Source organism: Perissodus microlepis, chromosome 9, assembly GCF_051167445.1.
Source record: "Perissodus microlepis isolate ML-2025 ecotype Zambia chromosome 9, ASM5116744v1, whole genome shotgun sequence".
In the NCBI taxonomy this organism is placed as follows: Eukaryota; Metazoa; Chordata; class Actinopteri; order Cichliformes; family Cichlidae; genus Perissodus; species Perissodus microlepis.
Window position 1 is genome coordinate 2,539,172 of NC_140469.1, and position 14,082 is coordinate 2,553,253.

Here is a 14,082-nt window from a genome sequence, read left to right on the forward strand (position 1 = left end):
ACTGACTCAGTGACTCAAATGACTCAAAAAACCCAATTCACTTTGGTGAGTGACTCATTCAAACTCGATTCAGTAAAATGAATCGAATTTACCATCACTACTCCTTTGCACAGCATCACCTTAAAGCACTTGTTGCAGGCTGCTGAGTTTGCATCTTTTGCTGTGAAGTACAGCCAGACTTTTGACCGCTTCGCCTTGGGCATTTTTAATCTGTAGCTCTGCTCTAAAAGAACGTACGTACCTGGGCCCGCCTACTATCCTTGGAAAGGTAAAATGATTGGCTAGAATCCAAAGTGTATGACATCTGTATGACATGAATTTACCATCACTACTGCTGGTCATGATATCGGTTTGAATATGTGGTGAGAGGGAAACATGAAGATGAAACCAGGAGATGTCCTTACTAAATCATCAGAGCTGAACAGGTGATGGAGAAACAGGTTTACCTTTTAGGTGACATGAATGAGCTGAAGGGAAGTTATGAACTGTTTCTGAGAGACAAATAACACCAGGATCCTTTTCTAAGTAGCTGACAGCTGGTAACTGTGCAGGGGCGGGTCTGGCAGAGTTTTGCCAGGGGGTCAGGTGGGGCATTAACAGGGAGAGGGGGGCACAAAGAAATACTTTTCTTTTTTATTCTCATTTAAAATGTCTAGCTTTTAATAAATAATTATCTGAATCTTACAGCCAAAGTTTTTATCTGATGTAAAATGTATAGAAATCATACATATACCAACAAGACAGTGTACATCACTGTCACAACAGCGTTTGTTTTCAATCAAAGGCTTTATGGCTTTTCCTATAATACCTGGTGGGCCGGTCTCTAGTCAAAATGACCGGGCCGATTCTTTTGTCCCAGTCCAGCCCTGGGCACGACACGCAGTGAATTAATTTGAGAAGGTGCATTAAAAAATAAGGCCAGCGGTGCACATCGCAAATTAGCTCACATAGACACATTAGTTGTGCTGCTTCTTAATGACGGTGTCTTAGCTAACAACTCCAACTACCAGATCCAGCTTGTAACTGGCTAAAAATAACTTAGCCCACCGGTGAGAGGGACGTTGCTAGCTGGCAGTTTTTTCAAGCGATGTTGAAATTTCCACATTCCAACACTTCAAAAGCTTCAGCAGCTGTCAGCTGAAATACACGGAAATACACGGATACATCCGTAGACTCGAGACAGAATTCACAATGCTTTTTTGGGACTTTCAGGTGTTTGGACCAATGTTTTCTTTTCTGATCAAACCAGAAAGGTTTAATGAGCAGCTGGATTTGTCTCGCATTAACTGGCTGAGTTAATGCCAGTTAATGCAACATCAAAGCAGCTGGAACCCACAGCTGTGCATGTTCATGGAGCTTACATTTTCACCTGCTGGACATCACTACCTGACAAGTTTAACTGTCTTCAGAACATTGCAGAGGCCTTATTGACAGTATTTGGCTCTACATATCTGTGTGAGCAGATTTTCTCTCACATGAGTCCTCAGGTAGCCGTCTGAATGCTGGACACTCGTAGACCTGTGTCTCTGAGTGGGAGACCAGAGATCACATTAACATGTGTGTCTCTGTATTAACAAACATACCATATTGGCCCAGTTTATTTTTCTTATCACTGTTGTGAGGAGACCATAATTAGCATTTGCATTTTCTGTTGTACAGTTCATTTGCTGTTATGGATAAAAAGTCTTTTTTTGTTTCAAAATAGCTGATAACTATTCGCTGATAGCTGCAAACATCTGCCAACATCTGCCAACAATATAATTCTATAAAGTGGTTCTATATAGTGTGTAACTGTTACTATAGATCATTATTAAATTTATTTCTAATGCAATCATATGGCACATTGACTTCTGTGGAAATTTTAGATGGCACTCATCATCAGAAAGGTTGCCGACCCCTGGTCTAGACCTACTCTCATGTACATGTCGCCTTTATACAAAACTGGCATGTAGACTAAGCTGAACAGAATTCAGTTTTTGTATTTATTATATAAACCAGACTGTTAAACAACACCAAGGCTGCAGCTGAAGAATAAAACCTAAAACTGTCTTTTTAAACATTAATTTAATTAAATACTTGATTACAATCCATCAAATTCTCCTGTGTCTTAATTATAGAGTTATTAATGTGTCTGTTAACTTACAAAGTCGACATTTTGCCAGCTTTCTTTCTTGGCTTCAAACAGCTCAACTTTATTAATATAGTAGCTCTGCTCCAGTCTTACTGACCAAAGCACTTATAGCGTACACTGCTTTTCCTCTCACAAACACACTGTGTGTTGTTCTGTTCTCTTGCTTTTTCTCGGTATTATATGTTTAACCTCTTCAGATTTTTTTTTTTTACCATTGTGCAGTTTTCATTTCTTTTACCATAGAGTTAATTGTGATTAATCAGACGCTGCCATCTCTTTCATGCAAATGTGCAGTAGAAACCCCTGGATTAATTTAGTGAGTTGATAAACACGTCACAGCTTATCATAATTGCCAAATGTTAGGGTAGGTGACTCCAGATAACGGAAAGATACCCGAGGTATGGTGAACTGGCTTTGCAGTAGAGTGCAATGTTCAGAGAATCACACTCCTAAGGGCAAGCACACACAGACTGGCTACCTTTCTGTATCAGCATACCTGTCGATCAAAGCAGCCATTCACCTAAATTTAGGTCTCAAGAAAACCAAAATGCATGAGTTATAGAAAAGAATATTCATGCGCAGTAAAGCTGTTGTGAATGGGGAAACTATCAGTAGAGATCATAAAAATGTTTGTTGTGTAAACATGTCTGTTTCTCCTCTGTGGCGTTTTAACATGGAGTCTATATGAAGGTTGACTCTATTTGGAAGCCAGCCTTCAGTAGTTACTAAAGGAAGTGCAAGCAATTTTTCGCATGAATTTTTCAGCCCTGGAGAATTGCCAGCTTTTATGAAAATAGGCCGCATTTGTAGGCCGATTACGTCACAGCCAGGCGACGAAGGCTGTCCCATTTCAAGGGCTGCTCCAAATGCGATTTGAAGGATGGGTCGGGTGTATCCTTCATGGCCCAACCTATCCCAGAATTTATAGCGTGGCCCAGCAAATTACAATTTTCAACAATTGCGGCAGCTACTTAGTGTTAATTAGGGGTGGGTTTTGATCATCGATTTATCAATTAAAATCAATTCTAGCTTGGATAACGTGATATCGATTCATTAAAATCCTGAATCGATTTTTTAATATAAATGTATTTTGCCCAAAACGCCAGAATCTCAGGTTAAACCTCACAAAATTTCAACAACCACCAAACAGCTAAACCAGTAAATGACAGCAGGAACACGGATTCTGCACAAAGATGTAAACACAAAGCGCCGACGGATCAGAATCAGTGAGATGTCGCCTTTCTCACCCGACGGCACGGACACGGTCGGGGCTGAAAGCTGAAAAAAGCGCTGATGTTTTGGCGCTTTGTGTTTACGTATTCTTTGCGCTCGATTCTGAGCTGCAGGTTTTATCTCTGTCCAACCAAAATTCACTGAACCAGCAGCAAAAGAAGATCCAAACTACGCTTCACATAAACATCGTCATGAATTCACTCTGACTTTTGCTGTTTTGCTTCCAACACGATAAAATCACACTTCATGCACAGCTCTCTCTCATTTTTCTGCGTTATTCGCTTGCTTGTTACGCACCAGTCTACCGTTGTTTACAGCGCTGTCGGCCGCTGTTTTTTTTCCTTTTACTTACTTCCGAAAAGAAAACCTAATTTCTGCTGTTCAATACTGAACAAATTTAAACTTTTTAAAATTATGCAAAATTGCAAAATGCTCAGCTGTGTCTCTAATAAAACCGCTGTAACTTTGCTCTGCTTCACTTCAGCAGCATCAGGTAATGTTCATATGTTGATTAATGGTTTTCTTTCATTTTTGATCTACTGCAGAATATTTGTATAAAATCCCAGGCCAGGAAAATCACCTTCATGTTTTTCTGTGTTTTATCCTCAGTTACTTTGACACAAAGGCATCTGCTGTGATGCTCACACCTTTGATAAAGTCTCGCAAGTGTCAGCTTTCTTTTTATAGATATAAAAATATGGAAATATACTGATGCATGATCTGAATTATAATATTTCTGACTGTCTGAGGCAAAATTTCCAAGAATCGAATCGAATCGAATCGTGGATCGAAGCCCTAGTGTTAATATTACTCTTATTACTCCTTCTGGGTCACAAAATAAACTTTTAAGATGTTTTCAAGTGAGAATGTAGCTGTGTAAACTTCAAATATCTGCTCGGTTTATCAAGACACCACATATTTGCAAAAGTGCTCTTACACTTTTGGAGATGTCTGTTACCTCGATAGCTAGCTGGGAGGTCAAGGGTCACTAGAGCCGGCGAAAACAGCGAACTCCCGGCACATCGTTTTCAACCCCCCGCGGTCTTTCGCTACTCAGGTTAAACATGATATGTAAGTCACTTAGATATCTTTAAATTGTTATTGTTTGGCTTTTTTCAGTATTTTATTTGTTCCTGAGTAAATCAGTTTGGCTGAGATTAAAGTTATAGTTTTCACACAGCTGATTAAACAGAAGTGTGAGATGGTTGAGAATTTACTCCAGTGTCCTGTTATATTTGAGGGCGCAAGAAGCAGACGTCTGAGTTTGTTAAACTCTACAGAGACAGCTGGTAACGCAAATCTGAAGGCTAGACCGTCCCATTTCACAACCTCGCACTTCCAGTCTGCGGCCCATGAATTGGGACATAGCTGTTGTGTTTCTGAGACCATGCCGTGATTATCCTGACAGAAAGGCTCATGATGGCCTGAAGATCACGAACATCCAGTAATGGTTTTCAGCCTTGTCCCTTGCATATAGAGACTTTCCTCTGCCCATCTTCTGAAAAACTCTGACATTTTTTGAGGCACGATTCTGCCATCACATTCAAGATGAGCGAATATTTTTTATAAAATAGTAAAATATCTCACTTTAAACACTAAAGATGTTTATTGGCTTCAAATAGTCCTATTTTGAATGAAAAAATGATTGAATAAAATACACACATTCATACACACACACACAGAAAACACACGCGCACACCTTTTCTACTCTTTCATCATCATTTTCAACAAAACTCAGGTTAAGGGCTCATCTCATGTCCAGGCTAGACTAGTCCATAAAGGTTCCTTAACAAGTCTTACAGCATGCAGTGGGTATCAGGATGAAAAAAAAGTGCTGTTATCCTGCAGTGACAGAACTTCACCTCAAGGCTGCATTAGTCACTGCTACCAATGACTGAGTCTGACTGTTATTTCTCACACCAGCTGTGGTTGGTCAATAAAAATCAGTAATTACAAGTTGATAGAGCTGGAAGCTAGGAGTAGGGTTGATCCAGTCCACTCCAACAATGGCAGTTTTTCCAATTTGCACATCTGGATACACTAAATGCCTGCAACAAAAGGCTGTGATAACAGTAATTGCAATTCTAAACACAATTATAGCCCTCAATTATCTCTGTTTCCTGTGAGTTGTTTGTGCTTATTATGTTCTCAAGCTTGGAGAGGGATGGGGAGCAGATGTAAATTGAAAGCTGGCGTGCAGCTATATGCTTGCTTGTCACCGTAGATTCATGTTGATGGCTTCCCACCTGTGCGAGACTCCCTGAGGGTGAGACACTAACAAGACTGCACATCATAGCCACCCATCTGAGGCTCGACCCCCCCACCCACCCCCAATTGGGAGAAAAATATTTTACTTGCTTTAAAATGGCTGTATTAGAGGTCTACAGTGATAGATGGGAGGTGTGAGCAAATGAAAAGAACAGAGAAGATCAAAATGGTAAAAAAAAGTAGAAGTGCTCAAACAGTACATTGACAATTACAAAAAAGAATGGTACGTCTGCTGTGACTGGATCTATTAAGGTTCCACCATCCTGAAGCGGATATGAAGGCATGGAAATCATATTCTTTAACATTTCTATCCATAGTAATTTTCTCCAGCGGAAAGAGCTGATCAAAGAAAAGTGAGACATTCACTGGAAGCAAGGAAATGTCAATTTGGACTTTTATCAAGAAGATTAAAGCTATCAGTTCCTCGAATCACATAAAATTCCAAATATAAGTGCTTTCATAAATGTAACAATGAGGCTCAACAATATCCTGTCCTTGCTTCAAACGAAATGATTTCATCTGAATGTTACTGGCAGACCTAAATTGACTATGTCACTCCATTTATGTCTAGGCAGACTGGGTGCACTGGAGAGCTTTGGTTTTACATAATGATACTAAAGTTAGTTTAATCTCTGTAAAAATAGTTTCATGGATTTATGGTTTGGTGTGAAGATGACAATTAAACGCGCTTCACCATAACCAGTTGTGTCTGAGCATCATGTGTTTCTTTGTTTCTAATTGTAATACTTTCAGCTTGGTTCTCTTATGATGTCTTTGTCACTTGTACCATCAGCTCAGTTGCATCCTGCAAAGGTGACAAGTTCAGTATATTTGAAGAAATATTTTTCTCTGCTTGGCTGATTGTGTATTAGGCTAACTGATGATGCTGCTGCTGCTGATTGTTGGTCGAGGAAATATTTTGTCCACAATAAGTGGTTCTCTTTTTTTGATTTGGAGAACTTACTTGCTCCGCCAAGCATTGATAAGTGTATACTAAGGAGTATTTGTTGACTATTGCTGGTTATTTTTCTGTGTCTATGACCAAACAATCTAAAAAGAAGGTGATCAAGTCTAAACTGTGTTCTGCTCTTGCTAAAAGATGTATTTTTCCACTTGTTAGCCTTGACCCAGTTTCTTTTTCTGAAGAAAAACCTTCTGCTGACCTCCAGCAGCTGGAGCTCAGAGAAAAGTTGCTCACAAAGCTCTGCTTAAAGAAAAGCAGGAAGAATTTCAGCTCCTCAGGATATAAGAAGAAAATCAAGTCAAACACTTCATTTAAAAGAGCTGGGCTTAGTCTGACATATCCAAATGCATGTGTCTCGTACCCCGATTTGGTGACAAGGATGGGCATAAATACTGTCCTGTTTGAACAGGTGGCTAAGACACTGAAACGGCCAAGGGATGTGCTGCCTTTGTTATTGCAATCAAAGCTCACGGGCAAGGCACAGGAGAATTGTGCTTCCTTTCATTTGAATTTAGACTTGATTACTAAAAAAGGTGAAGGGTGCAGTCCTTAGGGCATACAAGTTAGTACCTGGGGCGCGTCACCAAACATTTTGCTATTACAAGAACACAGATGGAAACAGATGTTGAATTCGGACATGAAAAAGTTTTTGCTGGTGTTTGGTGAAGGAAGTTCAAACTTTTGAGCAGTTATGTGATTTCATATAATGGAAGAATTAAAAAATATAGCCGTACACCAGAGAGAGACTAGCAACATATATATATATGAAACAGAAGGGTCGAGAAGCTGAGGCTTTGGGTTAGAGCTAGAGTTAAGTGAGCAGTAAAACAGGATGAAAAAAAAAATCATGGTTATATATAACTACTGGATTTTTTCTTTAATCAAACAGATAGAGAGTAAAAGGCGTTTGGTATTGGCAGTTCAGTACGGGGATGCTGGTATCTACCGTACCAGTACTGGCCCTGTTAATGTCCAGTCTTATCAGCAGGTAGCTACTTTCAGATGCTCCCTCGTCAAATTAAAAACTCTGTACGCCTGAAATCAATGACAGGTGATAGAGGGAAAAAATTGTGTTCAGAGAAAATCTCTCTGTACCTAACAAAGGTTGCACCGACCAAAATGTTGTAATTTACTAAATATAATGGCAAGCAGCACAGTGTGTATGGAGTCAGTCTTTGTGCCTCTTCACAAAGATGCTCCATCATCACGAGGGGATTGCAAGTGGAACTGAACCATCAACTTTTTGTCTGTCACACAAATGTGTAAACTACTACACTGTAGAGTCAGCTCATCACATTAGCTGTATATTGGTATATAAGATTGGATTTACTGATGAAGTTCAATTCAATTAAATCCAATTTTATTTATACAGCGCCAAATCACAACAGTCACCTCAAGGCGCTTTATATTGTAAGGTAGACCCTACAATAACACATACAGAGAAAAACCCAACAATCATATGACCCCCTATGAGCAAGCACTTTGGCGACAGTGGGAAGGAAAAACTCCCTTTTGACAGGAAGAAACCTCCGGCAGAACCAGGCTCAGGGAGGGGCGGGGCCATCTGCTGTGACCAGTTGGGGTGAGAGAAGGAAGACAGGATAAAGACATGCTGTGGAAGAGAGACAGAGGTTAATAACAGATATGATTGAATGCAGAGAGGTCTATTAACACGTGAGAAAGGTGACTGGAAAGGAAAAACTCAATGCATCATGGGAATCCCCCGGCAGCCTACGTCTATTGCAGCATAGCTAAGGGAGGATTCAGGGTCACCTGGTCCAGCCCTAACTATATGCTTTGGCAAAAAGGAAGGTTTGAAGCCTAATCTTGAAAGTAGAGATAGTTTCTGTCTCCTGAATCCAAACTGGAAGCTGGTTCCACAGAAGAGGGGCCTGAAAACTGAAGGCTCTGCCTCCCATTCTACTTTTAAATACTCTAGGAACAACAAGTAGGCCTGCAGAGCGAGAGCGAAGTGCTCTAATAGGGTGATATGGTACTACAAGGTCATTAAGATAAGATGGGGCCTGATTATTTAAGACCTTGTATGTGAGGAGCAGGATTTTGAATTCTGGATTTAACAGGAAGCCAATGAAGGGAAGCCAATACAGGGGAAATCTGCTCTCTCTTTCTAGTCCCTGTCAGGACTCTTGCTGCAGCATTTTGGTTTTCAGCAAGTCTTTTGGACATCCTGATAATAATGAATTACAGTCGTCCAGCCTGGAAGTAATAAATGCATGAACTAGTTTTTCAGCGTCACTCTGAGACAGGATATTTCTAATTTTAGAGATGTTGCGCAAATGGAAGAAAGCAGTCTTACATATTTGTTCAATATGTGCGTTGAAGGACATATCCTGGTCAAAAATGACTCCAAGGTTCCTCACAGCGTTACTGGAGGCCAAGGTAATGCCATCCAGAGTAAGAATCTGGTTAGACACCATATTTCTAAGATTGTGAAATATGGTAAGTGGCCAATATTGTTTAAAAACTTTGTTTAAAACTTTTTCTTTCTTTTTGTTTCCCTGGTACAAATCAGACTAATTAAGAAAAATATCACCTCTGTGGTCAAATTGTTACATTTAAACATAATTCTCAAGCTAGGTTTTTACAACCAGTGCATCACTAATAAATACACAAAAGCACTAATTACCTTCATGACTGGTTGTTAATCAGGAGTCCTCATGAGTTTGGATCATTTGCTGATGATATTCAAGCTGACTGGGCTTGCACAAAGCAGTCATACAGAGGTAACAATGGGTAAAGGGCAAAGCCAGTACAAAATATTAAAAAAAAAATTGTTGGCCTCCTTTGAACCCAGACTTAGGTCAAAGAAATGAATTATTTGGCAAGCAAAAGAGAGCAGTCTAACAGCACTAAAGGGCATGAGTGGTCATGGGAGACCAGAGCAACAAGGTTTTCAGGATATGCAGGCTTGCAGCTTTGACATCTTGCAGATGGTAGTGGCAGCTCTCCAGGTAACCATCGTCTGTCACATCAGTGCATGGTGAACGCAGTGACCTGTGGCACTGCCTCTGCCCCTTCCCCTCAAATTGCATCACCCCTGGGCTGGTCACAGTGCTAACCTCACCAACGGGGGCTCCAAGCAGCAGTATTTCAGCCCTGCTCCAAGAAGCAATAGAATTAGCTCTGTGCACACATGACAGTGCCGGAGTTTTGTGTTCATCTTTTTCATTTCTTCATGTGGACTCAATTAATTCACAGTTCTGATCACATAGGTGACGATGAATTCAAATAATTGCTGGCTGCTCCTAGTTGTTACTTTCACTCAATACATAACCTTTAGATATACTCTGCCTTTTCATTGCTAGTTAAAAAAGAACAATGGTATGGGAGTTCCCTTGATATTTGCCTTTCGTTAGCCATATCTTAGCCGTACTGCATGATTCTAAGTGATGTTAGCTTTTGTAATTTGAAGTATTTACAGCTAGGCAGACCATTGAAAATGCTAGAAGGGTTTTGCTATGTTACATAGCTAGTAGTTGTCTCCATAAATTAGCCAGAAAAAAGACACCTTGCTGTGGATTTTGACCTTGGATTGCTTGTTTGAACTATATAAAGTGTAGAGGCCAACAAACCTACGTGGTATTGTACATTTGAAAGTTGGTATTGATGTTTGGTGACATTTCTTTACTTATTCTTCAGTAACATGCTGTGGTCTAATTTCAAAGACACCAATAATGTTGCTCATCCTCCATTTTTTGACCTAACAGATAAATGATGAGTACTTTCCTTTCTATTAGTCACAGCGGATCAGTTGTTTGAAAACACAAAACAAATATTTTACATGCTCCTATTAAAAGCATGTTGTCATTGGATTCGACTGTGTTTCTATGTGCCTTCTGTGTTATGCTGAATAACTGCAGGAATAACTCCAGAAGAAAGCTGGTGTCCTTGGACACCACATGGCAGCTTGTATAAGCCCTCCAATCGCACTTACCTCCATATTAATTCTTTAGAGGTGACATAAATACCACGGAGGCTTCAAGCAATGGCACATGAGAACAACTGGTGGCATTCACGAATTCCTCACCGCTGGCAGTTCAAAACCTGTGGAAACAGAAATCATTTATTTGCACAGGGCTTAAGGGAAGCGTACGTGCATTGGTACTCATGTGTCAACAATGCTCTGATGTATTCTGACTACTGTACTCAGGATGTGTTGTTTAAATGTGATACATGAGACAACAGAGCTGCTGTCATCACTGGGAGGAGAGATGCATGATGTTATTAATATTCTGCAAGGCTCACATACACTGATGTCACTTTTTTTTAATATAAAGCCTTCATTCCCTGGAAATCTGTTGGGTTGTTCAAATTTGGAGCTGGGAGTCCTAATTTGTCTATTTATTGCTCCGTTGAAACTATAAGCTGTTGATTTTTTTACATTAACTTGTTTTCAGCTCAGCAACTGCATCAACTCTGTCTGTGATCATTTTTCTTTTTTATATTATTATTTTTTTCAGCTAAAGACAGAAAAAACAGGACTAAATCAACCCAATATGTCCATAAGGCAGAGGTTGCCCTCTCTAGGGGGGGTTCAGAGCTATTGCAGGGGTGTGTGTGTGTGTGTATGGGGGTGGGTGGGGTGGGGGGTGGGGGTTATGAATTTAAAAAAAGGACTGCTTGGACACTGCTGCCAAAGTAGGTCTCCCCGACAGAATTTGTTTCTCCAGCGCCCCCCGCGACCCTGAAAAGGAGAAGCGGAAGCGAATGGATGGAGCTAAATCTGTCACCTGGATTGCATTTACACATTTAAAAAATAACATTTATTGCTGGGGTTGTTTTTCCAATTAGATCTGAGGATGTAAAAATAAAGTCATTGAATAAACATGGCTGCTTCCTAATTGGTGAATGATTTTTTAAAATAAACTCCTGAGTTAAAAATCAATCTTGGCATTTGAACCATGTCTTTATTGCTCCATTTATAAGTTACTGTGGGGTGTAAAGAAGAAAATTACAAAACTTCCAAAGTGTCCACTTATACTTATGAACATGAATATATGTGTGAATAGATCTTAAAATAAAAAGGGCAGACATTGCATGAGCTTTTAATTTCTAGCTGACTGACTAAAAGTTGCCATTTCATTTGCAGTCTGTAAGCATGAGAGGTAAACTTGTGACAATGTGAGATAATGATGCGGCAAAAATAGAAGGAATTACAGAAATGATTTGCAAGAAGCAACAGCTTCAAAATTACTTGATGATGAGAAACTCCGAGGAGTCATAACTTTCAAACAACCAGTGAACTGCAACATCCATAAGACAGCACTGGATGACAGCTGTGACTGAAACCAGAAACAAAAATGAACTTTATCATAATAATAAACAGTGAAAAGGTGGAGAACAAGGAACCACCCATAGCAACACCTCATTTATCAAACATGGTTTTGCTTCTATTAGGAGTTGGACATGTATGGATGATAAATTAGGAGATATATAATGGTGTTCTGTGTGCTCACTTTTGTTTTCATCACAGTTTACTTGTCAGCACATAGGACATTGATTGTAAACTCATAGCCAAAGCAACCAAAGAGCTTGTCAGGATCACTTGATCTCAGCTGACTGATGTGCATTCTGCTTGCTGAACGACAGACTTTGGGCTGAGAGTCTTCAAAATTTCTGAGCCTAGAAGAGTTTCACAAAGGAAAATACAAGTATCTGCTGATGCCTGCAAATCAAACACTTAACCAAAGATGTCCATACCTGAAAAACATACAAGAGCTATAATGTCCTTCATCTAAAAGGCTGCTACTTTTAGAGGATATATGCCTCCATCTCCATCAAAGATCCTCTTCTGTCACTTTTCCTCCTGCCTGGAAGCTTCATATTCAGCCACCCTCTTCAATAAATCCAATATCCCTCACCGTCCTCTCCACATGTCCAAAATATCTCAGCCTTGCCTCTGTATAAGGAATTGGGCTCTGGCTATTTCTTTGCTCTCAGTGTACATAACAGAGTAGACAACAGAAAAATACTGACTGTGTGACAATAACATGACACAGACAACAACACGTGTTGCATATTTATGGTGCAGTGGTGCAAAAAATGTTGGAATAATCTGAAACGCTACACATTTATTCTGACCAACCCAAAATTACAGGGAGGGTAAGTGTTTGGTTAATGTCCCTTTTCTGTTTTGATAATTATATAAAAGCCCAAGCACAAGCCTAGACTGGTTGCCAATCATCTCAAGGGGTTAAGCTACAGCCTTATCATAATGTTCTGGAAGTCTGGAAGAGTTCTGGGTTTAAAATCTCATGTTATTCTGCTGATGTACTACAGTGATAAACAGGGAATTGCAACAGTTAAACCGGAATAGCTGATTGGTAATGCCGTAACTGACTTTTTAAAACAGTATCCTTCCTCAGTGTTTGAAAAACACATAAATGCTTGAGTAAGTAGGATCAGGACTCTGGGATAAATATATATTTTACAGTACCATAATTATCACAAACACACTGGACATTAATTATACATGAGTCCAATGATAGATTCTCGGGGCCTCTATTTGCACCCTGCTTGTGCAAGCATGCATGAATGCAAACACATACTCACACATGCCCATATCACACACACACACACACACACACACACACAGTGCTTATTCTCGTTCTGCTTCTGTTTTTGAGAGAGCATAGAATGAATCAAGAAAAAGAAAAGAGAAAAAACCCCCGGCTTGTTTAAAGAAACGTCTGCAGGGCAATATTTGATCAAGTCAGACAGCTCCCTGCCTTGCTAATATTCAAAGGATTCATCTGCCGCAGAAATGTGAATACGTATGTGTGTCCATGTAACAAAACAAATATAACAGGGGACAGGGATAAAGGGGACACACAAAAGCAACTGAGAGCCAGGGAGGCACAACTACCACATGTAAGCAAAAAAATATTATACACCTTGTGATGTGATTTAATTGCTGTGCAGTGAGAACGATTGTCCAAATGTTTCTTTGCTTTTTGTTTTAACCAGGATATCAACGTACACTTGTGCCCCAAACAGCTCAAATGTGCTCAAATTACTCTTCAAGTAATATATGCAAGATTTTTATTTCACTGGGTATGTTGGTTGTATGCTTTTACTTTGAAGCAAACAGCAAACGGCTTTGTACAGTAAGATGAACAAGATGTTGGATGAGATGGGTTATAAAAGCTAACAGTGTGGAGTGATGAGCTAATTTTGGTTAGCTTGTTTAGGCCCTGGTCACGTGTTCCTAGAGACTAATTATTGGACATTTAGAAACAACCAGTGGTGGTTTGTTTCCTGCCTGGTTGTTAGCTATTGCTATTGCTGACAGAAAATATGAGTTTGATCACTAAAGCTCCGTTTATATAGACGTAGAGAGTAGTTAGCAACTGCCGGTTGCTAGGGAAAAGTGTCTATATCATAACGAGTTAGCTAGTGGTTGCTGAAGGTTCATTGCCTAGCTTGAAATTGGTCACAAAGGGGTATACAGCACTATAATGAAAAT